The 26,361-nt window shown below is 48.6% G+C and overlaps 1 protein-coding gene across 1 annotated transcript in view; it reads right to left on the bottom strand.

Annotated features, from left to right (window-relative positions):
• The window catches only part of LOC309559517 (RAC-beta serine/threonine-protein kinase A), a 123,746-nt gene extending 98,777 nt beyond the window's left edge, over nt 1–24,969 (bottom strand). The window contains exon 1 of the mRNA XM_082262797.1: nt 24,857–24,969. The gene's annotated coding sequence lies outside the window, so the exon portion shown is untranslated. The remainder of the gene's footprint in view (nt 1–24,856) is intronic.
• Between the last annotated feature and the right edge of the window lie 1,392 nt (nt 24,970–26,361).

The raw sequence follows: 26,361 nt of genomic DNA, 5'->3' as shown, positions 1-26,361 counted from the left end.
AGCAGAATTCTGAAATGGACAAGGAACAGATTGCTTTGCAATGCATCAAAATTAATGCGGAGTGCACCATCTGCAGAAGAGGACTCTGAATTCCCCAGTCATCTAAACACCTGGACTGGTGACTTTACACAGGTAGTAGATGAACTTCTGCATCCAGCTCCTGTCTGTATGAGATTTTACAGGTAAACAGACAGCTGTTCAAAAGAGCAATTCAAATATAAAAAAGGACACCTGTCTGCAAGAAAGTCATCACATGTAAGCACACAGATGCCATGAAGAATATCATGTGATTTTTCCATAGCCCAAAGCTGCCTCATCACAAATGGTATCTATCTTATAAAGGGAAACCCCTAAGAATTCTGCTCTTCCACCTGGATGTCTCTTCACAAATAAACTCTCCACAGAAAAACATTTTTTTCATCTCTCTCTACAAATGGCAACTGTTCCAGGCCTCATACACATAGGCGCTGATGCAGAAGTGTATTCAGCACTGGCGTTTCTTTCAGGTCATTTTCTGGTAGGCCTTCCAACACTCCCCTGGGGGACCCTTCCTTAACTGGTTGCTGACCGCCGCACGACTATATACTGCGGCGGTCAGCCCCGGCCAGGCAGAGTGACGTATCGGTACGTCACTCGCCTGTCACTGACTTGTGAGACAATTGCGGGCGGGCGCGCACCTGCCGAGGCGCGCGCCCGCCCGCCCCGGCTCGTTCACTGACAAGTCAGTGCGTGGGTCCGCCGGTCACTCACGATCGCTCTGGTGAAGGGAGAAAGGCGGACGGCTTATGTGAACAAGCCGCCCGTCATTCTCCCTGGTGTAAAAATTAAGATCAGACGGTTCTACTATGTAGGACCGTTGATCTTTGTTTTTACACCAATAGCCATGTCCAATCACAGTAAGAAGCACGCCCCTAGGACACAACGCCATTACGCGTTAAAAAAAAAAAAAAAAAAAACACCAAAAATAACAAAAATCTTTCCCTTGGTTAGTAAATGTGATAACTTTTGCGCAAACCAATCAAAATACGCTTTTTGCGATTTTTTTTACCAAACATATGTAGCATAAAACAAATTGGCGAAAATGTTAAAAAATTTTGATTTTTACATTTTTTTGGGGGGAATTTCATATAAAAAAAACTGTGAAAAATATTGTTATTTTTGCAAAAATTGACGCTCTTTTTTTGTTTATAGCGCATGATCAAAAAAAAAAAAAAAAAAAAAAAAAAAAAAAAAAAAAAAAAAAAAAAATCGCACAGGTGATCAAATACCACCAAAAGAAAGCTCTGTTTGTGGGAAAAAAAGGACGTCAAATTCGTTTAGGTACATAGTCGCACGACCGCGCAATTGTCCGTTAAAGTCACGCAGTTAAAAAAAAAAAAAAAAAAAAAAAAAAAAAAAAAAAAAATCGCAAAAAACCCCCTGGTCTTTTAGCAGCCAAATCCTCCGGGGCTTAAGTGGATAAAGGCTAAGGACCCTTTCACACTAGTGGACCGATCAGACCCTCTGTTCTCTATGGAGTGGCACGAGTCAACAAACACATACCCGCAGGAGTCCGATGTGCTTAAAACAGACAGTTGGGGATCCGTTCCCCATCCATCTGTCCGATCAGATGGCAGTCGGGTGTAAAATGGACAGGTGGTCCACTTACATTTGACCACCCATAGAAGAGAGCAGGCTGTGTCAGAATCTGACAGATTCCCCGTTGAGCAGGCGGTCTCCAACAGAGCTCCACCTTTTGCAACATCTTACACCCATATTAGGGTGTAACATTGCCAAAAGCAAAGCCCTTCCTTACCCCAGTATATCAACCCAGAGATCTGTGAATGAACTACAAATCCCAACTCCAGCTCTCCAACTAAAAGGCCATATCTTGGAACTGGCAGGAGCCTGACATTACATCAGCCATTTACTGTAATGGGTGTAATGCTTTGCAAGCTTATGTGAGAAAAAAAATACATTTTTTTCCTGTGAACTTAAACCTTTAGGCCCCTTTCACATGGGCCAAAAAAGGTTTTGCTCCGAAGGGGATCTGTCCGCTGATCCCCTGCTCAGCAGAGCAGAGTGGCTGGAGGATAGGTCTGTGTCCTCTCTGCTCTATGGGCAGCTGGATGCAAATGGACCAGCTGTCCATTTACACCTGATTGGCCTCCAATCCGATCAGCTGGAGAGGAACGGATCCCCTTCCATTTCTTTTTTTGCCAGATAGGACCCAGAGGTAGCTGGGTATAACCGGACACAAGTCCATTTACATCTGCCTTTCCATAAAGTAGAACGGAGGGTCTGATTGGGTCCAGCTAAAAGATGGACCAGATCGGACCGCCCATGTGAAAAGGGGCCGTAGGCTAGGTGCACACTGATGTGGGAAACACAGCAACTCCTGTGCGTTTCCCATACCGAATTTAAATCATACAGCGTTCATGCCATCTACTGCGAGTGTCAATGGTACTCCCCAAAACAGCTCACAAAACGCAGTGCGATTGCCAGAATTGGTTCGCATGGGCTTGAAAACCAATGCGATCTGATTCAGGTGCGGCAAAAAAACTAAAAGGGTCCTGCACCATTTTGGTACGGATGCGGTGCAAATGGAGCCATTCCTTTGCAAATCACATGAGGTGACCTGCACCACGCAAGTGTGAACCCGGGTGAATACTCATAAGCCAGCTAAACAGCATGCATGGATAAATCTCCCCACCAGCTGCTGTATCCTTAGGGCTCTTTCACACGGTCCGCCTCCGTAGGCGGATCCGTGTTGCTCAGCGGGGATCGATCCGCGATCCCCGCTGAGCCGGCGGATGACAGCTCCGTCTCCGCTTGCAGAGCGGAGAGGGAGGTGTCTCAGCACCTGCTGCCCTCTACGGGGGATCGGATGAGAGCGGACCGCTTTTCTGCTCTCATCAGATCCGCTCCGATTACTGAACGGATGGAAAAATAGGGTTTCCATCCGTCCAGATTTCAGCACAGGATCGGATGCGGATGGCAGCGGGTGTCAGCGGAGGTGTCTCCGTTGACACCCGCTGCCCCATAGAGCTGCATGGAGGATCCGATCAGATCCGCCTAAAAAACTGACAGGTAACTATGTAGTTACATGTAACTATGTAACTATGTAACTATGTAACTATGTGAAAGAGCCCTTAATGGATTCAGGCGCTGTTTGGCGAACAATTTTTCACCTGGCTCCTTCAGCAAAAGTTGATTGAGCAGCCGGCTTTTGTTGAGCCTGGCGGAGCCGACAAGGGTTACAATAACTCAAATTTCAGTCGATTCCTGCTTTGAGTGTATGGCAGCCTTCAGGAGAAATGGAAGGGTAGAGCTGAGACATTAGGATTATCCTATTCTTAAAAGGATTTTTAGTACTGGATGGGTATCTGGATTACAGACCTTCATCTTCTCCACACCAAAGATTTCCACTGTTTTTAACCACCTCCTTCCCCAACGCCTATTTTGACACTTTGCTCCTCCGAAAAAACTACTTTTTTTTCCCTAGAATAATTACTTAGAACCCCCAAACATCATATTTTTTTTAGCAGAGACCCTATAGAACAAAATGGTGTGTGTTGCAATTTTTTATGTCACGCAGTATTTGCGCAACCATTCATCATTCATGAATAAAAAAAAAAAAAAAAAAAACTTAAAGTTAGCCCAATTTTTTTTGTATGATGTGAAAGAGGTTATGTCGAGTAAATGGATACCCAACATGTCACGCTTTAAAAATTGCATCTGCCCCTGGAATGGCGGCACGCCTTTCCAGGTTACCAGTTTAGAGTGGCAAAGGAGGTCGGGTGCTAGAATTATTGCTCTCGTTCTGACTTTGGCGACAATATCTCATATGTGTGGTGCAATCACTGTTTACATATGCGTGAGGGAGTGGTGTATACGTTCACATTTGCGCGTAAGCAGGGTGGGAAGGGGGCGTTTTAAATTTTTTATTTTTTGTACAATTTTTATTGCTTTCACAAGGGATGAATAACATCCCTTGTGATAGCATGGCCCGCGACAGGTCCTCTTTATGAAGAGATTTGGGGTCTATTAGAGCCCAAATCTCTCCTCTGGCCCACTATGCAGCCGATCGTAATGGAGATCGGTCCGAACGGCTGCTTCTCTGGCCACTGGTGGCCAGGTAAACAAAGGGGCAGAACCGGAAGTGACGAATACTTGTCGCTCCCGGTTTCCAGGGTTACAGAGAGAGGTGAACGTCAGTTCCTCTCTGTCCCAGGCAGTCATTGCCGCCGGCCTCCACAAAGGGACCGGAGAGCCTGGGAGAGGTGGCGGGGGGTAGGACCACCTTCCGCCACCCGCAGAAGTGATCGAGTGGCTACTTAGCCACTCAGATCACTTCTGCTTTCTACAGAATCACCAGCTGAAAGCAATGGTACAGTGTAACCACTGAAACCCAAGGATGTACCAGGGAAGTGGCTAAAGGAGTTGTAAAGTCTCAGGGTTTTTCACCCTAATGCATTCTTTGCACTAGGGGCGAAAAACCTTTGGTGCTGCAGCTGTCCCCCAGACTCCCATTTAGTCTTACCTGACCTCGATCATCCAGCGGCGAGCACGAGCCCAACGTCTCTAGCCGATGTATCGGGTCCTCAATGGATAGATAGCAGCAGGAGCTATTGACTCCCGCTGCTGTCAATCAAATTCAGTAAAGCGGGAGTGGGGGCGGGACCGAGTTCTGCTGTCTGTGTCAATGGACGCAGAAGTGGGACTCGTGAGCATGCTCGCACGGGTGCATCCATAGAAAGCGGCTCTACATGGGGGTACACGAAGAGGAGGAGCCAGGAGCGCCGCCAGGGCACCGCCTCCAACGCCATTCTCCGGCGCACTGCACACGTTCTGCCTTCTAAGACTGCCTCCCACGCCTCAGACAGCCTCATGTGCAGCCAGCTGCAGTCTGGTCACGGTGCCTGCCAGCCACCCACAGGCCCTGGCCTCAGCCAGCCACTCACCACAACAGGGTGACACCAATCCAGCCAGCCACTCACCACAACAGGGTGACATCAATCCATCCGCCCACCCACAACAGGGTGACACCAATCCATCCGCCCACCCACCACAGGGTGCCACCAATCCATCCGCCCACCCACCACAGGGTGCCACCAAGCCAGCCAGCCCCCACAGGGTGCCACCAAGCCACCGACCCACCACAGGGTGACACCAAGCCACCGACCCACCACAGGGTGACACCAAGCCACCGACCCACCACAGGGTGACACCAAGCCACCGACCCACCACAGGGTGACACCAAGCCACCGACCCACAACAGGGTGACACCAAGCCACCGACCCACAACAGGGTGACACCAAGCCACCGACCCACAACAGGGTGACACCAAGCCACCGACCCACAACAGGGTGACACCAAGCCACCGACCCACAACAGGGTGACACCAAGCCACCGACCCACAACAGGATGCCAGCCAGCCCCCCACACTGCCAGGCGTCAGCCACCGACCCACAACAGGATGCCAGCCAGCCGCCCACAGAAGGGCAGGGTACCAGCAGCCAGCCATTTTTTTAACCTTATTGTCTCTTTCAAATTGCAATGGAGATGAAGACAGAAAAAATAAAAGTGTTGTCTGGGACTATTTCTCATCTCAACCATCTCCAAGAAAAGCAGCAGTGTGCAACACATGCACAAATATTATAAGCATGGGATCAGTATCTGCAAAAAACTAAAATATGTCAAATCTTTAGGCCCATCTAAGAGTTCATCATATTGAATTATATCATGCAGCACAGAAACAACAAAATGAATATCAATGTGATTTTGAAATACCTCCTCCACTATCCCAGGCAACAACAACATATACGTTTCAGAAAAAAAACATGTGTCACTGTCTAGATTCAGATGGAAGATTCCAACTGCTGGACAGAGTAATAACAGAGATGGTCACTGATAACCAGCCATTTACAATGGTGTCTGACTCAGGAATTTAAGCGGTTGATGTCCATACTTGAGCCAAGGTACACACTGAAGAGTGAGAAGTATTATCGAACAGAAATGCTGGGAAAGATTCACCAAAAGGTGGTTCAGAAAGTAAAGGCTATGCTGCAACCAGAGAATGCTGGCAACTCACTCGCATTCACGACTGACTGCTGGTCAGGACAAACAGTCACTAGTGATTCTTACATGCTACTTCATTGACAGCGGATGGACAAAAAGGCAATTGATGTTGAATACAAAAGTGATGCAAGGATCCCACACTGAGTACGGTAGAGAAATGTTTCTAGGCATGCTTGAAGACTGGGGAATCAACAAAGACCGAGTGCTGCTTGTGCTCCTTCGAAACAGCGGAGCAAAAATGCGGAAAGGAATGTTTGCTGATAGGTCAGACCTCAGTGTCATGGCACACAACACCCTCCAACTTTCAAATGATGGTCTGTCAAGCCAAAGAGCTTTGATTAATATATGTTTTGAGAAGCATGAAGAGATTAAAAATGTTGTGCTGGCAAGTCTTTTGAATCCTCGATACAAGAACCATGCTTTCTCTTCTGATGATGTATTGGCCAATGCAAAACAATGGCTGACAGAAGATATTCAACAGGAGGTGCAGGAGGTTCCTGCCGAAAAGATAAGTCCAGAAAAGCATTTTTATAATCTGAAAGAGCAGTAGGCTGCAAAAACAGAAAAATGTTCAAAAACACAACAACGAACAGAAGAGAATCTTCTTCATCGTGGTCAAATTGATCATGACATTTTCAGTGTTTTATTGGAGCCTCATGCAGAGGATTCTTCTGAATCTGCAATAATGAGCCTGGATGATGAACTTCATCTCTATTTGAAGGAACCAGTAATTGACAGAAGTCATCATCTTCAGTGGTGGAAAGAAAATGAGGCACGCAACAAAAGACTTGCTTCCCATGCTAGAAGATACCTCTCTCTCTGCTCCTCTCCTCCTGTACCAAGTGAGCATGTTAATGAAGTAGCAGCATTATATGAAGGAAAAAAAAAAAAAAAAAAAACAGAAGCCGTTTAACAGGGGAACATGAACAGGTTGAAATGTTATGCTTTCTGTAGTAGAATATTGTTCTACTTAACTGGGAGTATTGAAAAGTGTAGTAGTCCACTCCAATCCACTGTCTAGCTTTTTTTCTTGCAGTAGTTGCAGTGAGTGCACTACTGCAGCAGTAGTCCACTGACTCCAGTCCAATCCACTGTCTAGCTGTTGTCTAGCAGTAGTGATTTAAAATCATTGCAGTGAGTGCACTACTGCAGCGGTAGTCCACTGACTCCAATCCACTGTCTAGCTTTTTTTCAAGCAGTTTTGCACTGACTGCACAGCAGTAGTGATTTAAAATTATTGCAGTGAGTGCACTACTGCAGCAGTTTATGCATCATTCACAATCAGATGATTTGAATTTCTGATGTCCCTGCAAGTGCAGTTTTTCTATCAGTTTTCATGCAGTTAAGGAGTGAAGAACGACCCCTTAATGTTAAAAATGTTAATAAACTTTAACATGTTTAGTAACAGATTTGTGTCAAAATTTGAGTTTATTTTGCAAAACTTGAAATGTTCAAAATATAGGCGAATATCAGCCGATACCGATATGCATTGGTCAAAATATCGGTATTGGCAACGAAAAAACGATATCGGTCGATCACTAGTGTTGAGTCACTGAGTAGTGTTGAGTATTGAATAGCTGTGTATTATTGAATAGTGTTGAGTCACTGAGTATTATTGAGTAAAGGGTTGAAAAACTGAGTATTGTTGAAGTATTGCGAGCAATTGAGTATTGTCGAGTACCTGTGTATTGTTGAGTACTGTGGCGTAACTGAGTAGTGTTGAATACTGCTGAGAAACTGTGTGTGACTGGAGGAGTAACTGTGGGCTGAGAAATTAGAGTCAGGAAGCTAGTAAATTTATTGGACAGAGTTAAATTCCCAATCCCATTAGATTAGTGGGTACGATGCCCGGCAGGTGTGGAGATGCAACTCGGTGCACATCTTGTGGCATGCATGCTTTCCTCGATCATCTGATCGAGGGCAAATACAGCTGCACAAAATGTAAGCACGTTGCTTCCCTGGAAGCCCAGGTCCTGAGACTAGGGAAGCAACTGGCAACATTGAAAATAATCTCCATAATAAAGGAGAGTTGGAACGTACCCGGCATGGGCCAGCACAGAGGCGGGTGGAAATACAAGGGTGCAGGCACCAGAGTACAGTAGTTGATGGATGGTTAGGAAGGGTAGAGAGGAAAGAGTCAAGGAGACCGGTCCTGGGTTGGAACATCCCAATAAATACGCCCAGTTGCGTAATATTTGAGAAACCAGTCAGGGACCAGCATTGCTGGAGCAGAGCGATGCCCCTAGCTGCTAGGGGAAGAAATCCTTCAGTGAGGGCGGGAGCGAGGCTAAGGGTAAGGAAAGACACATTCTGGCGGTAGGGGACTCAACTATTTGAAGGACAGAGAGGAGATTATTGGGTGGAGCTGGGAAGGACCCAGCTGTCCACCCAATAATGGGAGGGTCCAGATGTAGCGCTTGACAGCAGGGAACAAGGTTCAGCAGGCAATATTGGGACAGCAGGGAACAAGGTTCAGCAGGCAATATTGGGGGCATTAGTGGTAAGGTGACCAGAGATCCAAAACCAAAAGGTAGGTTAGTTGACAATATCTAACAAGGGTATAGTATGCGATCAGACAAAATTACGAGGTTTGTATACTAATTCTAGAAGTTTGGCTAACAAGATGGGAGAACTGGAGCTGCTAATGTACGAGTAGGATTTTGATTTTGTGGGAATTTCAGAAACTTGGTTTGGCAGCTCTCATGATTGGCTGGCAACCATTCAGGGGTATTCCCTTTATTGCAGAGATAGGGAGGGTAAAAAAGAGGGAGGGGTGTGCCTGTATATCAAGAACGACATACAAGTGAATCGGAGGGACGATATCACTAATGGGAGCTAGGGAGGTGGTGGAATGCCTATGGGTACAGCTTCAAAGAGAAGATACTAAGGGGAAAGTAATATTGGGCATATGCTATAGGCCACCTAACCAGAGGGAGGAGGGGGAGGTGGACCTCCTATCACAGCTTAGAATAGCAGCAAGGATGGAAAATGTCATTAAAATGGGGGATTTTTATTATCCAGATATAGACTGGGCAGAAGGAACTGCACATTCGTCTAAGGTTCGCCATTTCCTAAATGTTTTGCAGGACAATTTCAAGGGTCAGATGGTGAACGCACCAACGAGAAACCATGCGTTACTAGACCTACTGATTACGAATAATATATACCTGATTGCGGATGTAGAAATAAGGGGCAACTTAGGAAACAGTGACCACGGGTCAATTCGTTTCAGTATAAATCACAGAAATAGGAAACACAAGGGTAATACAAAGACACTGAACTTCAAAAGAGCCAACTTCCCTAAACTGAGCTCTATGCTAGAGGATATTAAAAATGGGATAGAATCCGGGGAACAAAGAACACTAAGGAAAAATTGGAGTGCTTTAAACACATACTTGGCCAGTGCATTCCGACAGGGAATACGTTTAAGAAATACCTTCAAGAAATACAAAGCTGAGGGGTCATTGGCAGCATTCCAGCATTACAAAGAATGCAATAAGAAATGTAAGAGCACAATCAAGGTGGCTAAGATAGAACACGAAAGGCACATAGTGGAAGAGAGTTAAAAAAAAAAAAAAAAAAGGGATACAAGAAATTCTTTAAGTATATAAATAGTAAGAGAGTGAGGCCAGAACATAATGGCCCCATAAAGGAGGATAAAGGGAATCTAGCTATAAAGGACAGAGAGAAGACAGAGATTCTAAATAAATTCTTCTCCTCAGTCTTCACAAAAGATTTGGGGGGGGGGGGGGGGATACAAAAACAGAATGTAAAGTTAAAGGTAATAACACATCACAGGAAACACCCTCATGGTTAACAGTATACAGACTCAGAACTAGACTCAAAAAACTTAACATAAATAAGTCACCAGGACCAGATGGCTTACACCCGAGGGTCCTTAAGCAACACAGCCAGGTGATAGCCAGACCATTGTTCCTAACTTTAATGGACAGTTTACTGATGAGAATGGTACCAGCTGATTGGAGAAAAGCCAATGGGGCACCAATATTTAAAAAAAGACTGAGATATATCTCTGGGAACTACAGGCCGGTCAGCCTAACATGAATAGTCTGCAAGCTATTAGAGGGGATGATAAGGGACTATATACAAGATTTTAGTAATAAAAACAGTATCATTAGTAGTAATTAGCATGGATTCATGGAGAAAAAAAAAAAAAAAAATCGCTATTGCCAGACCAATCTATTAACCTTCTTTGAAGAAGTGAGCTGCCATCTAGATAAAGGAAAGCCCATAGATGTAGTGTATCTGGACTTTGCAAAGGCATTTGATACAGTTCCCCAAAAACACTTACTGTACAAACTAAGGTTGAAAACTGGCTCCAGGGGCGAGTCCAGAGGGTGGTGATAAATGGGGAGCAAACGGATTGGTGTAGTGTGGAAAGTGGGGTTCCCCCAAGGATCTGTCCTGGGACCAAACCGGTTTAATTTATTCATAAACAATCTAGCAGCCCTCAAAATTTACACTAGCCTGCTCGCATTTGGTGAGTGTAAATATGAGGACTGCGCTGTCCGGAAATGTATATCCAGTGCTCCCCTAGCCGTGCACAGGCTCACAGCACTGGCATTTCAATAGGAAGGAACTGTACAGTCGCCTGGGACCGCCCTTCTCCACCTCCCTCCTGTGCACATCCCTGCCCCTCCCCGCACAGGCTCGCAGAGCGGGCATTTCAATAGGCACTGTCAGCTGTCAGTGAGCACCGATGCCTGACCTCTGTGGCTGCAGGAGAATGGTAACTATGATGGCAGTGTGATGTGACTGGATGCAGTGCATGTGCTTGAGGGGGTTGGAGGCATTGAATGGGAGGATTATACAAAATGAGTGCTGGGAGGAAAGGGGGGGGGCTAGAGGATTTGGGGGGGGGGGGTTATTTTCAGGAATAGGTATAAAGGATTAAAAAAAATAATAAAGGATTGGGGGGAGGGGGGTGGGGTAGAATTGGAAGTATAGGTCTGAAACATACTCTTTCCAACCCCCCCCCCCCATCCTTTATACCTATGCCTCCAATTCCACTGCACTGCAGTGAGGCTGCATTGATGGGCACTGGTGAGGCTGCATTGATGGGCACTGGTGAGGCTGCATTGATGGACTGATAAGCTGCACTGAGATGCTGCCCTGATGGGCACGGATGATGCTGTACTGATGGACACTGATAAAGTTGTTGTTAATATTTAGTTTTGTAACTTAATGCTGCATAAAACATTTAAGAGTGTAATTTCATGAGATAATTTAGGAGGGTGTGTTTAGGGGTGGGGCAGGGTAGGGGTTGGGTGGGGCAAGTAGTGGCAAGTAACTCTTAAGGCCTGGCGAGTAGCTCAGGACTTGAAATTTTGACCCCTGATCTAGAGGATGGGATAACCAGCACAATCAGTATTTGCGGACGATACTAAGCTAAGCAGGGCAATAACTTCTACACAGGATGTGGAAACCTTACAAGAATACCTAACCAAAATAATGGAGTGGGCAACTAGATGGCAAATGAGGTTTAATGTTGAAAAATGTAAGGTAATGCACTTGGGTGTCAGAAATACGAATGCCAAGCTACTTGCTAGAGGGAGATAAGATAGAAAAGGACCTGGTGGTCCTAGTAAACAACAAGCTCAGCAATGGCATGCAATGCCAAGCTGCTGCAAGCAAGGCCAACAGAATACTGGCATGTATTAAAAAAAAAAAGGGGGGGGATTTACTCCAGAGATAAAATGATAATTCTCCCTCTCTACAAGACTCTGCTCCGGCCGCATTTGGAGTATGCTGTCCAGTTCTGGCCACCGGTCCTCAGGAAGGATGTGCTGGAACTGGAGAGAGAAGGGCAACAAAGAATTAGGGGAATGGAGGACTTCAGCTATGAGGAAAGACTACAAGCACTGAACTTATCTCTCTCTCTGGAGAAGAGATGCTTGAGAAGGGATATGATATCAATGTTCAAATACCATACTGGTGACCCTAGCATAGGGAACAAACTTTTCAGTAAAAGGGAATTTAAAAAGACACGTGGCCATTCACTAAAATTAGAAGAGAAGCTGTTTAACCTTTGCCTATGATAAGGCTTACCTATAGGTACTGTAAATATCTCCTAAACATGTACTGTTTAGGAGATATTTACCTTACATGCAGCCAGTGACTTCACTGGCGCATGCGCTCTGAAGGAACGGCCGCTGGTGCCATTCCTTCAGAGCCCCGTGCCCATCAGCTCCCGCGTGCGTGCACGGGAGTGATGTCACCGCAGCTCCGGTGTTCCGTGAGAATTACCTACCCCGTGAGAAAAACCTACCCTCGTCACTTTCGGTGCACGGCAGTGTGTGTAATGCGGCGGTTACATTAAAACAGCTGTGCTGCAATAGGAGTCATCTCCGCTCCTGTCCCTTCCCTGATCTCGGCTAATAAATATAAAAGCGGCGGTGGGTGTATGAAAAGATAAATCACGGAGCCGAGAGCCGCTTTTATATTTACTAGCCAAGATCAGGGAAGTGACAGGAGCAGAGATGACTCATATTGCAGCACAGCTGTTTTAATGTAACCGCCGTGTGGGTAGGTTTTATTCACGGAACACCGTGATCATTTCATACTAGTGCGCATGCGCACTAGTCAGCTCCTCAGCTGTTCTATTACGTATCCGGGGCTGTGAGCATGCGCACTGCTGCACTGCTCAGCTGTTCCTGGCAGGAAGTGACGAGGGTAGGTTTTTCTCACAGGGTAAGAAATTCTCACGGAACACCGGCCATCAGATGGCCGGATGCCGCGACCCCGGAAGACGGGCAACTGAACATGTCGCCCGTCAGAGGAGCGGGCGGAACGGCGGGGGGTCGTTCTAAGGTAAGTATTGCATAATGAGCTAGAATGCGATGCATACTAGCTCATTATGTGTTTCTCTTTCAGGGTGAAAAAAAATAAGAGTTTACAACCTCTTTAAGGGTTCCTATTGGTGGGTGGCAAAAAACATGTCTCTACTGCACATTTTTACCACCCAACTGCACATCTAAATGAAGCCTTAGTGACACTTTAAATAAAAAGAAAAAAGGATGAAAGAAGTATCCCAGCGTTGCTTTTGCTGACTCTTTGCAGCCACTTCCTGCCTACATGTGCGTCCCCTGGGGTGACTCCATAGCTCTGGTGGGTTTCTGGTCACCATGAAATACTTGAGCCCTACTGTACATAAAGAATGGTAATTGTTCATGGTACACAGGGCTTTATCAGGGGACATAGAAGGAATCTTCCAAAGCAGGGATGCCCAAACTACGGCCCTCCAGCTGTTGCAGAACTACACATCCCATGAGGCATTGTAAAACTGACATTCACAGACATGACTAGGCATGATGGGAATTGTAGCTCCTGAACAACTGGAGGGCCATAGTTTGAAGACCCCTGTTCTGAAGCATATCCACCTGCCTCATCTCCCCTACTCCACCTCACAGCACACCGTAAACTTACCAAGGAGTGCCGGTTCAGCTTGTCACAGCATGGACACAGGAACATAGCCCAGGCAGCTCCCCTGCTCCATCCGCCAATAGAAAACCTCTCGCTCCTGCTAAGAGTACTCACAGTCCGCCCTGTCCCCCTGCACCTTACTCTTCACTCTTGACCTCCCCCCGCCGACACCTCCCGTACTGTGTGGGTGGGCTCTGGGGGGGGGGGGGGCCAGTGTGGCGGCGTTGTGGCACAGGCAGCAGAAGAGAGCAGCCGCTCTTCCTTGGGCCTTGTGCGGGCATTGGGGAGGAGGGGAGAGCAGCCGCCTGAGAAGAGGAGGTTGCCCCCCCCCCTCCCCTCCCATGTCACTCACAGCTGGACAGCAGACTACTGCATGCCTCTGGGGAAACCAGAGACCAGGTGGGGGGGGGGGGGGAGAAGGATCAGCTGCCCTGCACTCTGAGCTGCATGTCCAGGGCATCGGGAGTTGCATTGAGTGGGCTAGCAGCGGCCCAGGATGCAGTTTCTGGTTGCCATGACAACCTAGCACCAGGGGGTTGTCAAGCCCTGTATTACAGTATATGGACAATTTACTTCCGGTGTGGTGTTTTAGCCCCCCGTTCACACCGGGGCAATTTGACATGTCAATTTGCATGCCAAATCGTAGCCTACTGCTGGCAAAGGCACCGCCCGAGTCGGTGCTAAGCCGACTTTGCGGCACCGCACTAATTTCCAAAAGTGGTTCCTGCACTACTTTTGGCAACTTCAATAGACATCTGTGCAGTGAAGCTTTTTAACAAGCCCAGCTGTAACGCTGCATGCCACATTTGTTTTGATGAGCTGCAGTCAAGAACAGTTGCTTGTGTGTAGCAAGCCATTCTGCCCAGTAGGTTGCTTGCGGGCCCAAAGATTTTACTGCTTTCATCGAGCTTAAAGTAAGACTGTCATGAGAGCGATTACAAGGGTTGATGGTGTGGACAAGTCTGTGCTGTGCTGACCATCAATCCTTCATTTGCAGAGCAGCTATTGACTGTTACAAAGGTCAACAAAAGGCAGAAAGAATTACCGACCTGTAAGCAAAAAAAAAAATGCTGCAGCTTTTATGCAGGTTCCATATGCCACCTGTCCCGAGTGTTGCCTTGGTTTGCTTTAAAGAGACCCGGTCATTAAAATTGGCAAGGAATACAATAAAAAACACCTTCAAAAAAATAGCTATGTGTAGTAAATCCCTATTCTGTTGAATTAACTTTATCCTAACAAGAGTTAATAAAACTAAATTTTGCAGGAAAAAAAATCAACACTCTGGGAGTGTAAGAAGCACTGACTTCTGGGTTACCCGCTGCTCCTCCCCTCCTCATATTTGCAAAAAAAAAAAAAAATTCTCCCATCCACAAACGAGGTGAATGGAGGAATTCCTCCCTCCAGGACATTGTATTCCAACAGCAGGACTGGCCCCGGAGCATTACATAAAGGAGAGGAGAAGGGTGCATTCTCCACTATTATGAGATGGCATGTGAGCTGTTCATGTGGCCAGATGTGCAAACAACCCAATCTATGCTACAGAACTGGATAAAGGGCCCATGTGCTCAAACCTAGACTGCTTATGCTGTCTCCTATCTAGTCCTACATTTTGCGAATCAGCAGCCTGTTACCGCATCGCACACGCACCCCCGGCAGTTCACACTGCCATATGCGATACGCTGGGGGTGTCAATGAAATCTTAACGACACCCCCAGTTTGATCGCATATCGCAGTGCGATCGTGCAGTTCGCACAGGATCGGATCGCACAAGTGTGAACCGCTGTGCGATCCGATCCTGATGCGGCTGCCAAAAAGGGTCCCTGTGCGTGTTTGCTGCGGGTGCGGTGAGAATTTAGCCATACAAAGTGTATGGCTAAACTCGCACCGCACAGCCGATCGCATGTAATGAAGGAGCAGTGCGCTCCGACATTACATGCGAACCCCGCACACGCATCAGTGTGAACCGGGTCTTAAACCACTTCACTATGCCGCACATTCATAAATGGCGGAGTGGTGGATATTTGTTTCTGGAGCACCATTTTATTTTACTGTTCGGCTAAGGTCAAAAGCCTTTTTTTTTACCTTAACCACCTAAGCCCCGGAAGATTTTACCCCCTTCCTGACCAGGGGGTATTTTGCGATTCAGCACTGTGTGACTTTAACGGACAATTGCACGGGCGTGTGATTCTGTACCTAAACGAATTTGACGTCCTTTTTTCCCCACAAACAGAGCTTTCTTTTGGTGGTATTTGATCACCTGTGAGATTTTTTGATCATGCGCTATAAACAAAAAAAAAAGAGCGTCAATTTTGCAAAAATAACAATATTTTTCACATTTTTTTTTATATGAAATTCCCCAAAAAAAAAATGAAAAAATCAAAATTTAACATTTTCGGCCGTTTTTTTGCTACATATGTTTGGTAAAAAAAAAAAAAAAAAAATTCGCAAAAAGCGTATTTTGATTGGTTTGCGGACGATCGCGAATGCCCGGCGGAAATCGGGTCCACCGGGCACGCGCGCACTCGCTCCCCAGAGCCTCACAGGCTAGTGACATACCGATACGTCACTTTGCCTGTGAGGGGCTGACCGCCGCAGTATATGTACTTGAGGCGGCCTGCAAGTGGTTAATGCCCGTTTGTCTCCCCCCCTTAATTACTCAAGTCCTCAATCAATCCAAAGCTGTGCACAGCTACATCTCTCCTCTCCTCCCTTCCTCTTCACACAGGTACTCAGACAGCAGCAGGGGGCATTGGCTCAGTGCTCCATAGACACACAGTGCAGCTTGGCACCGCCCCCATAGATACACAGCTCAGGAGCATGCTTGCAAGAAGAGGAGCCAAGATCGCCAGCTGGGGACCCCAGAAGAGAAGGTTCGGGGTCACTCTGATATAGCATTATACACAATTTTTTGAAAAAAAGACGAGTTAAGGCTACATTCACACCTGAGCGTAGCGTTTTCGCGCGATTTTACCGCGATTTACAGGCGTTTTTTGTGCAGGCGTTTTTAGATTGAATAGAAACCAATGGAAAACGCCTGTAATCTGCCAAAAAAGAAGCTCATGTACTTTTTTGAGCATTGGGCGTTTTGCTTACGGCGTCAAAATGCTCAGATGTGAACAGGGGCCATTGAAATGAATAGGATTTGTCTTGTTGGGCGTTTTGAGAGCTGATCCTAGAGCAGAAAAACTCCCCAAAAACGCCCCAAAACGCCTACATGTGAACGGAGCCTTAAAAAATCCTGTGGATGGCAGGAGCGACAGGGACGGGTCTTGCGCTCGGAGGATTAGGTTAAGTATATCTCCGCTCTACTCACCCCTAGACAAAAAACAGCAGTTAACCCATGCAGTACAAGCACAGCCCCACTATAAAAACATTTCCCAGAGTTCTTTAACCACTTAAGCCCCGGAAGATTCTACCCCCATTCCGACCAGGGGGTATTTTGCGATTCGGCACTGCGTGAATTTAACGCACAATTGCGCGGTCGTGCGACGCTGTACCTAAACGAATTTGACGTCCTTTTTTTCCCACAAACAGAGCTTTCTTTTGGTGGTATTTGATCACCTGTGCGATTTTTTGATCACTCGCTATAAACAAAAAAAGAGCGTCAATTTTGCAAAAATAGCAATATTTTTCACATTTTTTTATATGAAATTCCCCCAAAAAAAAATGTAAAAATCAAAATTTTTAAAAATTTTCGGCCAATTTGTTTTATGCTACCTATGTTTGGTAAAAAAAAAATCGCAAAAAGCGTATTTTGATTGGTTTGCGCAAAAGTTATCGCGTTTACTAACAAAGGGAAAGATTTTTGTCATTTTTGTTGTTTTTTTTTTTAACGCGTAATGGCGGCGATCTGCGATTTTTTTTGCGGTACTGCGACATTGCGGCGGACAGATCGGACCCTTGACTGACATTTTTGACACTTTTGGGGCTACCAGTGACATTTCTACAGTAATCAGTGCTATACATATGCACTGTTACTGTAAAAATACACTGGTAGTGAAGGGGTTAACTTTATTTGGAAGGGAGGGGCTGTGTGTGTCCCTAGGGGCGTGGTTTCTACTGTGATTGGCTGTGGCTCTAGCTGTAAGGACACTGATCAACGGATCTACATACCAGATCCGTTTTATCAGTGTCTTTGCAGCGAGGAGAATGACAGGCAGTTTGTTTACACAAGCTGCCTGACATTCTCCCTCTCCCCCGACGATCGCCGAGTGACCGGCGGACATCGGGTCCGCTGGTCACACGCGCGGGGGGGTCCGTGACCACGCGGGAGTGGGAGCGCGCCCCCGGGGGCGCGCGCTCGCTCCCTAGACCCTCACAAGCAAGCAACGTAGCCCTACGTTAGTTTGCCTGTGAGGGGCTGACCGCCGACGTAGATAGTCGTGCGGCGGTCGGCAAGTGGTTAAAGTATGTAAAGGCAAACTTTTTTCTTGTTTTTGAAAGTGTGGATGGATTAGACACAATAACATTTTTATTGCCGTGTCCCTACTAGGGAGATTCATCCTTCCATTTTTCCTGATGACCTCTGTCACCAAAACAGAAAGGGAAAATAGTACATAAGGTTAGAGTTCTCACAGGGGTAGAAGGTGAGAGTAAAGCCCCGTACACACGAGTGGAAATTCGGCCGGGAATTTTCGTCCGACGACTGATCTGTCGATTTTCGGCTTGTTAGTATAATGCTTCCGACAACCGACTCCCGACTTTTCGGCCGAAAAAATCCTGGTGTGCAGGCTATATAATTTTTGTCGACTGTCAAAACACGTCCGATTTTCGTCTCATTAGTACAGATTTCGATGGGGAAAAATCTTATGAGCAAGACTAGGCATGCTCAGAGAAGAAAGAACACAAAGAAAGCAATCCAACACATGACATCACTTCTGAAGTAGAATTCGGTCGTGCGGGAAAATTCGTGTGCAGTCTAGAGCACATTCCAACCAATAGACACCACTCTGGACAAAAGACGGACGATCGGTCGGCGGAAATTCGTTGCGTGTGTACGAGGCTTAAGGCTGGCCATACATGTTCAACTTTTGTTGTACAATTTTCTGTTAGATTTACCACAAATCACATAATGTGAGGTCAAAGATAAACAACACATTCACTTGTATCTAATAAGGCAGGCCTTTGTACTACATAGTTGAAAGTAAATTTCAAGAAAATTTTAAGAAAATTGTATCATGCATGGCCAGCTTTATGCCTCGTACACACGCAACGATTGTTGGCCGTGAATTTTCGGCCAGCGTCCAATCGGCCGATTGTCGGCTTGTTAGTAAGATGCTTCAGACAACAGACTTCTCAGCCGAACAAAATCTGGTGTGCAGGCTATAGAATTTTTGTTGGCCGTCAACAGAACGGCCGATTTTCCGTCAGTCAGTACAGATTTCGGCAGACAAAAATCTGATGAGTAAGACTGGGCATGCTCAGAGAAGAAAAAACACACGGAAAGTAAACCAGAACATGACATTACTTCTGAAGTTGGTTTTTGTTGGCCAAGAAAATTAGTGTGCAGTCTAGGCACATTCCAACCAACACAACAACACTGGACAAAAGACGGCCAACAATCGTTGCGTGTGTATGAGGCATTAGTCTTTGAAATGGGGCACCTGGTTTTGTGAGAACTGTACAAAAAAGCGGGATTCCCCTCACTTTCGGGGAGATTTCACAGGATAGGAAAAAAAAAAAAAAAAAAAGAAATCTATGCAACTGGACACAAATGGCATAAAATAACCTGACGTGTTTTTTTTTTTAACCCTTCCCTACTCTATTCAAAAAAAAAAAAGGTTTGGGCTATACATATACTTAGAGCAGTGCTCGAGCCCCCCTCCCCCCCCCCGCCAAAAAATTCAAAGGCAGCAGCTACAAATACCGTAGCTGCTGACTTTTACCTGTCCTATTACCTAGCGATGTTGGCAGCCCAGCCGATGTTGCGATTGGCTCTCAGGTGCTGCAGCCACCATTGCCTGTAAGGAAAACCTTGCGGCTCAACAGCCAGTTTCCTACTGCACATGCGCAAAGTGCACCATGCCTAGTGCATGGCCCAGCGGCGGGGGGAAGGAGGGGGGGGGGGTTAAACTTCTAGGGGACCTCACAGCTGCCAGGTCTCCCGGAAGTGGGGACAGGTACCTGTCAAAAACAGGTGCCCATCCCCCGAGAGGTACCAAACGTGGCTCCGGAGGGGGGGGGGGGGGGGGAGCAGATAAGCGAAGCTTCCACTTTTGTGTAGGTTTAGCCAATGACATTGACTAAACATGGCCATGTGTCCATATAAGGGCATAGATGTCATCAGGATCCTGCTCCTTTGTTTACATGTGCTGGAGAGATATGACTGGCTTGCAGCTAATTGGACTTAAAGTGGCTGTATCGCATACTAGCACATTATGAAATATTTACCTTAGAACGAGCCCCAACACAATCGCCTGGACACCTCTGAGGCAGCTGACACGTTCCCTCTGCGTCTCTTCCAGGTTTGGCAGCTCCAGCGAGTGCCCGGGGGCCGCGATAACGTCACTGCCGCGCATGCCCGCTGGAGTTCACTTTTCGGCAAGGAGCTCTGAAGGTCTGGCAAGATACGCCGGACCTTCATAGCGCATGCGTCGCTGGTGTCAACAGCTGAATGCAGGGCGAATATCTCCTAAACTGTGCAGGTTTAGGAGATATTAATTTTACCTACAGGTAAGCCTTAATTATAGGCTTACCTGTTCGGAAAAGTTAAAAAGCGGAGAATACTACCGCTTTAACCACTTGCCGACCAGTCACTGGGACTGTACTGCGGCAAAGTGGCTCGATTCCGTCCAGCGACGTAGACCTATGTCGCTGGACTCCTCCCCTTGTGGGCGGCGCTCGCGCGCCGCCGGAGGCTCGCTCCCGCTGTTTTCAGTCACAGCAGGAGTCGGGCCAGGGGAGGAGCAGCGGCGATCGCCACCGCTCTTCCCCGATCGTCGGGGAATCGAGTTTGGAGATCCGCCCGCTTGTGTAAACAGAGCGGGCGGATCTCCTAAGTGACAGGCAGTGACAGATTGCAGGGTTCAGCATAGCTGAACATGCAATCTGTCCCTGTGTCACTCAGTCACCTCCCCCCACACACGTTAGTAAGCACCAGGCATACATTAACCCCTCCCTCTCCAATAAAATTAACCCCTTCCCTGCCAGTGTCATTTTTACAGTAACAGTGCATATTTATAGCACTGATTACTGTAGTAATGTCACTGGTACCCCCAAAAGTGTCAAAAATGTCAGTCAAGGGTCCGATCTGTCCGCCGCAATGTCGCAGTCCCGCAAAAACAAATCGCAGATCGCCGCCATTACGCGTTAAAAAAACCCACCAAAAATGACAGAAATCTTTCCCTTTGTTAGTAAACGCAATAACTTTTGCGCAAACCAATCAAAATACGCTTATTGTGATTTTTTTTTTACCAAACATAGGTAGCAGAAAACAAATTGGCCAAAAATTTAAAAAAAATTTGATTTTTTACATTTTTTGGGGGGGTATTTTATATAAAAAAAATGTTAAAAATATTGTTATTTTTTCAAAATAAACGCTCTTTTTTTTGTTTATAGCGCAAAAAGTAAAAATCGCACGGGTGGTCAAATACCACCAAAAGAAAGCTCTGTTTGTGGGAAAAAAAGGACGTAAATTTAGTTTGGGTACGGCGTCGCACGACCGCGCAATTGTCAGTTAAAGTCGCACAGCGCTGAATCGCAAAACATGGCCTGGACGTAAGACAGCAAAATCCTCCAGTGGTAAAGTGGTTAAAGTGCACCAAAAGTCCTGCATGCTACATCAACCTAAAAGAAAGTCTATTGGAAACCGCGGGTCAAAGCGGAGCTCCACCCAAAAGAGGAAGCTCCGCTTTTTTGCCTCCTCCCCCCTCCGCTGCCACAGTTGGCACCTTTCAGGGGGGAGCGGGTACCTGGTTTTGACCGATACCCGCTCCCACTTCTGGCAGATATTGCCAAGACTTAAGCCCCGTACACACGTACCGAATGTCGGCCAAACGATCGGCCGTCTTTTGTCCGGTGCTGTCCTGTCGGCTGAAAAGTGCTAAAAAGACTGCACATGAATTTTGTCGGCCAACAACAGCCGACTGCAGAAGTGATGTCATGTGATGGTTAACTTTCCTTGTGTTTTTTCTTTTCTGAGCATGCCCAGTCTTGCTCATCTGCTGTCTGTTGGCCGAATTCTGTACTGACTGAGGAACAATCGGCCGTTCTGGTGTTGGCCAACATAAATTTTAAAGCCTGCACACCAGATTCTGTTCGGCCGAAAAGTCGCAGTCGGTTGTCGGAAGCATCATACTAACAAGCTGACAATCGGCCGATCGCCGAATATTTACGGCCGACAATCGCTACGTGTGTACGGGCCTTAACTCATATGGAAGTTTAGCCCCCTACTCCTTCAGGAGGCGGAGTCAGTATAAGAATCACTGCTTGTAGGTAGCAGGGTACCATGGGATATAAGAACAAGTCCTGCTGCTCCAGGTGAATAAACACAGCTGTGGTGTCTACTTCCAAGCCTGTAGTATGGGGTGCACGCCCTGTCACCGCTGCATGAAAAGGATTGGATGGTTGCACTCCCATCTGATGCATACAAAAATTTATTGAAAAAACATCAATAAAAATATGGCACAATTGGCCTATCGGCAGGGAAGAAGGGAGGAACCATGGGATATGTAGTCCTTAGAAATAGAAAGAAAACAGCAGAAGAGAAGCTGCAAAGCATGCAGGGAATGATTGAAAGTGTGGAAAGCCAGCAAGCTTGTAATTGGATTGTCAAAAATAACTATTTGTATTGTTATTACAATCTTATAAAATAAAAAAAAAAAAGTGTATGATGTGACCATAGAACTCCTATAACAAAGTGACATTTCTTATATTTCTACACACCCCAGCTCAGCTCATATGTGAATAAACCCTAAAACGGAGTGTTCCAGCATACAGGCAGGGTGAACGAGCCATAAAATCACACGCATTTGTATGAGTTTTGATAAGTCCTATGAATAGATTTATGCCATTGCTAATGTTAATTAGGCCTAAGGAGCAGTAACATAACACTTGTGGTAGTACTATTAACATCAAAACTTTAAATGAGACACCCCAGAGGAACCGTGCCAGGAGCTTGGGACCATAAGATGGTCAGGAGGGTGCGGTGTTCAGACTTGTTGGCACACTGAGAAAGAAAGTCTCCCTAGTGGCAGATCTCAATATTAACAAGGTAGCAGCAGGCCCCCCTCTGTGTGGCTCACTACCCGCAGGCCCCCCCTCTATGTGGCTCACTACCTGCAGGCCCCCCCTCTGTGTGGCTCACTACCTGCAGGCCCCCCCTCTGTGTGGCTCAGTACCCGCAGGCCCCCCTCTGTGTGGCTCACTACCCGCAGGCCCCCCTCTGTGTGGCTCAGGACCCGCAGGCCCCCCTCTGTGTGGCTCAGGACCCGCAGGCCCCCCTCTGTGTGGCTCACTACCCGCAGGCCCCCCTCTGTGTGGCTCACTACCCGCAGGCCCCCCTCTGTGTGGCTCACTACCCGCAGGCCCCCCTCTGTGTGGCTCACTACCCGCAGGCCCCCCTCTGTGTGGCTCACTACCCGCAGGCCCCCCTCTGTGTGGCTCAGGACCCGCAGGCCCCCCTCTGTGTGGCTCACTACCCGCAGGCCCCCCTCTGTGTGGCTCACTACCCGCAGGCCCCCCTCTGTGTGGCTCACTACCCGCAGGCCCCCCTCTGTGTGGCTCACTACCCGCAGGCCCCCCTCTGTGTGGCTCACTACCCGCAGGCCCCCCTCTGTGTGGCTCACTACCCGCAGGCCCCCCTCTGTGTGGCTCAGGACCCGCAGGCCCCCCTCTGTGTGGCTCAGGACCCGCAGGCCCCCCTCTGTGTGGCTCAGGACCCGCAGGCCCCCCTCTGTGTGGCTCAGGACCCGCAGGCCCCCCTCTGTGTGGCTCACTACCCGCAGGCCCCCCTCTGTGTGGCTCACTACCCGCAGGCCCCCCTCTGTGTGGCTCACTACCCGCAGGCCCCCCTCTGTGTGGCTCACTACCCGCAGGCCCCCCTCTGTGTGGCTCACTACCCGCAGGCCCCCCTCTGTGTGGCTCACTACCCGCAGGCCCCCCTCTGTGTGGCTCACTACCCGCAGGCCCCCCTCTGTGTGGCTCACTACCCGCAGGCCCCCCTCTGTGTGGCTCACTACCCGCAGGCCCCCCTCTGTGTGGCTCACTACCCGCAGGCCCCCCTCTGTGTGGCTCACTACCCGCAGGCCCCCCTCTGTGTGGCTCACTACCCGCAGGCCCCCCTCTGTGTGGCTCAGGACCCGCAGGCCCCCCTCTGTGTGGCTCAGGACCCGCAGGCCCCCCTCTGTGTGGCTCAGGACCCGCAGGCCCCCCTCTGTGTGGCTCAGGACCCGCAGGCCCCCCTCTGTGTGGCTCAGTACCCGCAGGCCCCCCTCTGTGTGGCTCAGTACCCGCAGGCCCCCCTCTGTGTGGCTCAGTACCCGCAGGCCCCCCTCTGTGTGGCTCAGTACTCGCAGGCCCCCCTCTGTGTGGCTCAGTACTCGCAGGCCCCCCTCTGTGTGGCTCACTACCCGCAGGCCCCCCTCTGTGTGGCTCACTACCCGCAGGCCCCCCTCTGTGTGGCTCACTACCCGCAGGCCCCCCTCTGTGTGGCTCACTACCCGCAGGCCCCCCTCTGTGTGGCTCACTACCCGCAGGCCCCCCTCTGTGTGGCTCACTACCCGCAGGCCCCCCTCTGTGTGGCTCACTACCCGCAGGCCCCCCTCTGTGTGGCTCAGGACCCGCAGGCCCCCCTCTGTGTGGCTCAGGACCCGCAGGCCCCCCTCTGTGTGGCTCAGGACCCGCAGGCCCCCCTCTGTGTGGCTCAGTACCCGCAGGCCCCCCTCTGTGTGGCTCAGTACCCGCAGGCCCCCCTCTGTGTGGCTCAGTACTCGCAGGCCCCCCTCTGTGTGGCTCAGTACTCGCAGGCCCCCCTCTGTGTGGCTCAGTACTCGCAGGCCCCCCTGTGTGGCTCAGTACCAGCAGGCCCCTCTGTGTGGCTCAGTACCCGCAGGCCCCTCTGTGTGGCTCAGTACCAGCAGGCCCCTCTGTGTGGCTCAGTACCCGCAGGCCCCTCTGTGTGGCTCAGTACCAGCAGGCCCCTGCGTGGCTCAGTACTCGCAGGCCTCTGTGTGGCTACTCCAGCAGGCCCAGCGTGTCCCTGCAGTGCATTGCCCTAGGCCTCTGTGTACAGCTCTCAGCAGCAGCGCTCGCTGGCTCAGGCCTCAGCCCCTCTGTCCTTCGGCGGCCTACCTCTCCGCCTCATGCTCACGCCCCCAGCACACAGGTCGCACCCGGGGCTTGTCTTCCGCCTTACCTTCCCGGGGTCAGGCGCCGCGCACCCCGCCGCTCCCCGATCTCATGTCTCCCTCCGAACGAAACCAACAGCGCTACAGAGAATAGAGGCGACAATGTCCGCCTACATCCGCCCCAGGACTGAACAGCAAAGGAAACGCCCGAACCGCCATCTTTACTGAGGGCAGCTGCCTGACGCGCCCATGTTCTATATACATTACAGGTAACGTGAGGTGAAGCCTGCAGTTTATTGCCTAAAGTGTATAAAACAGAAATGTGACGAAATAACATAATAGACAGCAATATATAAATACAGTCCAATATTTTGTAGTTTTCCCTCAGAACATCAAGAGACGTCCTAATTGGGCCAGAGGAACAAAAACCTGACAGGGGCCTGGACTCACAATTCTTCTTCATGATTTCTTTTTTATCATGGGGTAGACATCCAACACAAAGCGCAACAACGCACGTTAACGCTGATGTCAATGGAAAAACAGTTTGACGGCCATCCCAACCTGCAAAAACTCGTTTCAGGGAGGTGGCACTCCGCGGCGCCACGTCCTCTTCACACAGCACTGCGCCCCCCCCCCCCCCCCCCCCCGCACTAATTTAACACAACTAGAGGATAATCAAATGAAATGGAATCAGTATACAGAGGTTTACTTCTTCTGAGAGATATTAAAGGAACACTCTAACCACCATCACCACTTCACTGATTTGAAGTGGTGATGGTGGGAGGAGTCAGAAACACTGCACATGCTGGGATATTTACAGTTATGTGCTGGGGGATAGTTGCACCCCCTAGCACATGTGACTTAGGTAGCCAGAAAATGTCATGTCCTTATTCATACATGTATGAACAAGGTCATTACATATTATGACAAAACACAGCTAGTTATTAAAAAACATATTACGACAATTTACACACACTAATGCACAAACATTTTCTACTTATTTTGCAGACTGCTGGTGGGTACTGCTGGTGGGTACTGCTGGCGGGTACTGCTGGTGGGTACTGCTGCTGGGTACTGCTGGCGGGTAATGCTGGTGGGTACTGCTGGTGGGTACTGCTGGCGGGTAATGCTGGCGGGTACTGCTGGCGGGTAATGCTGGTGGGTACTGCTGGTGGGTACTGCTGGTGGGTACTGCTGGCGGGTAATGCTGGTGGGTACTGCTGGTGGGTACTGCTGGTGGGTACTGCTGGCGGGTAATGCTGGTGGGTACTGCTGGCGGGTAATGCTGGTGGGTACTGCTGGTGGGTACTGCTGGCGGGTAATGCTGGTGGGTACTGCTGGTGAGTAGTGCTGGCAGGTACTGCTGGTGAGTAGTGCTGGCAGTTACTGCTGGCAGGTAATGCTGGTGGGTACTGCTGGCGGTTACTGCTGGTGGGTGCTTTTCGCGGTTACTGCTGGTTGGTAATGCTGGTGGTTACGGCTGGCGGGTAATGCTGGTGGGTACTGCTGGTGGGTACTGCTGGCGGGTAATGCTGGTGGGTACTGCTGGTGGGTACTGCTGGCGGGTAATGCT

The sequence above is a fragment of the Pelophylax lessonae genome, assembly GCF_965119305.1.
Source record: "Pelophylax lessonae genome assembly, chromosome: 7".
NCBI lineage: Eukaryota > Metazoa > Chordata > Amphibia > Anura > Ranidae > Pelophylax > Pelophylax lessonae.
The sequence above is the reverse complement of the archived record's forward strand: the minus strand, read 5'-3'. Positions and strand labels throughout refer to the sequence as shown.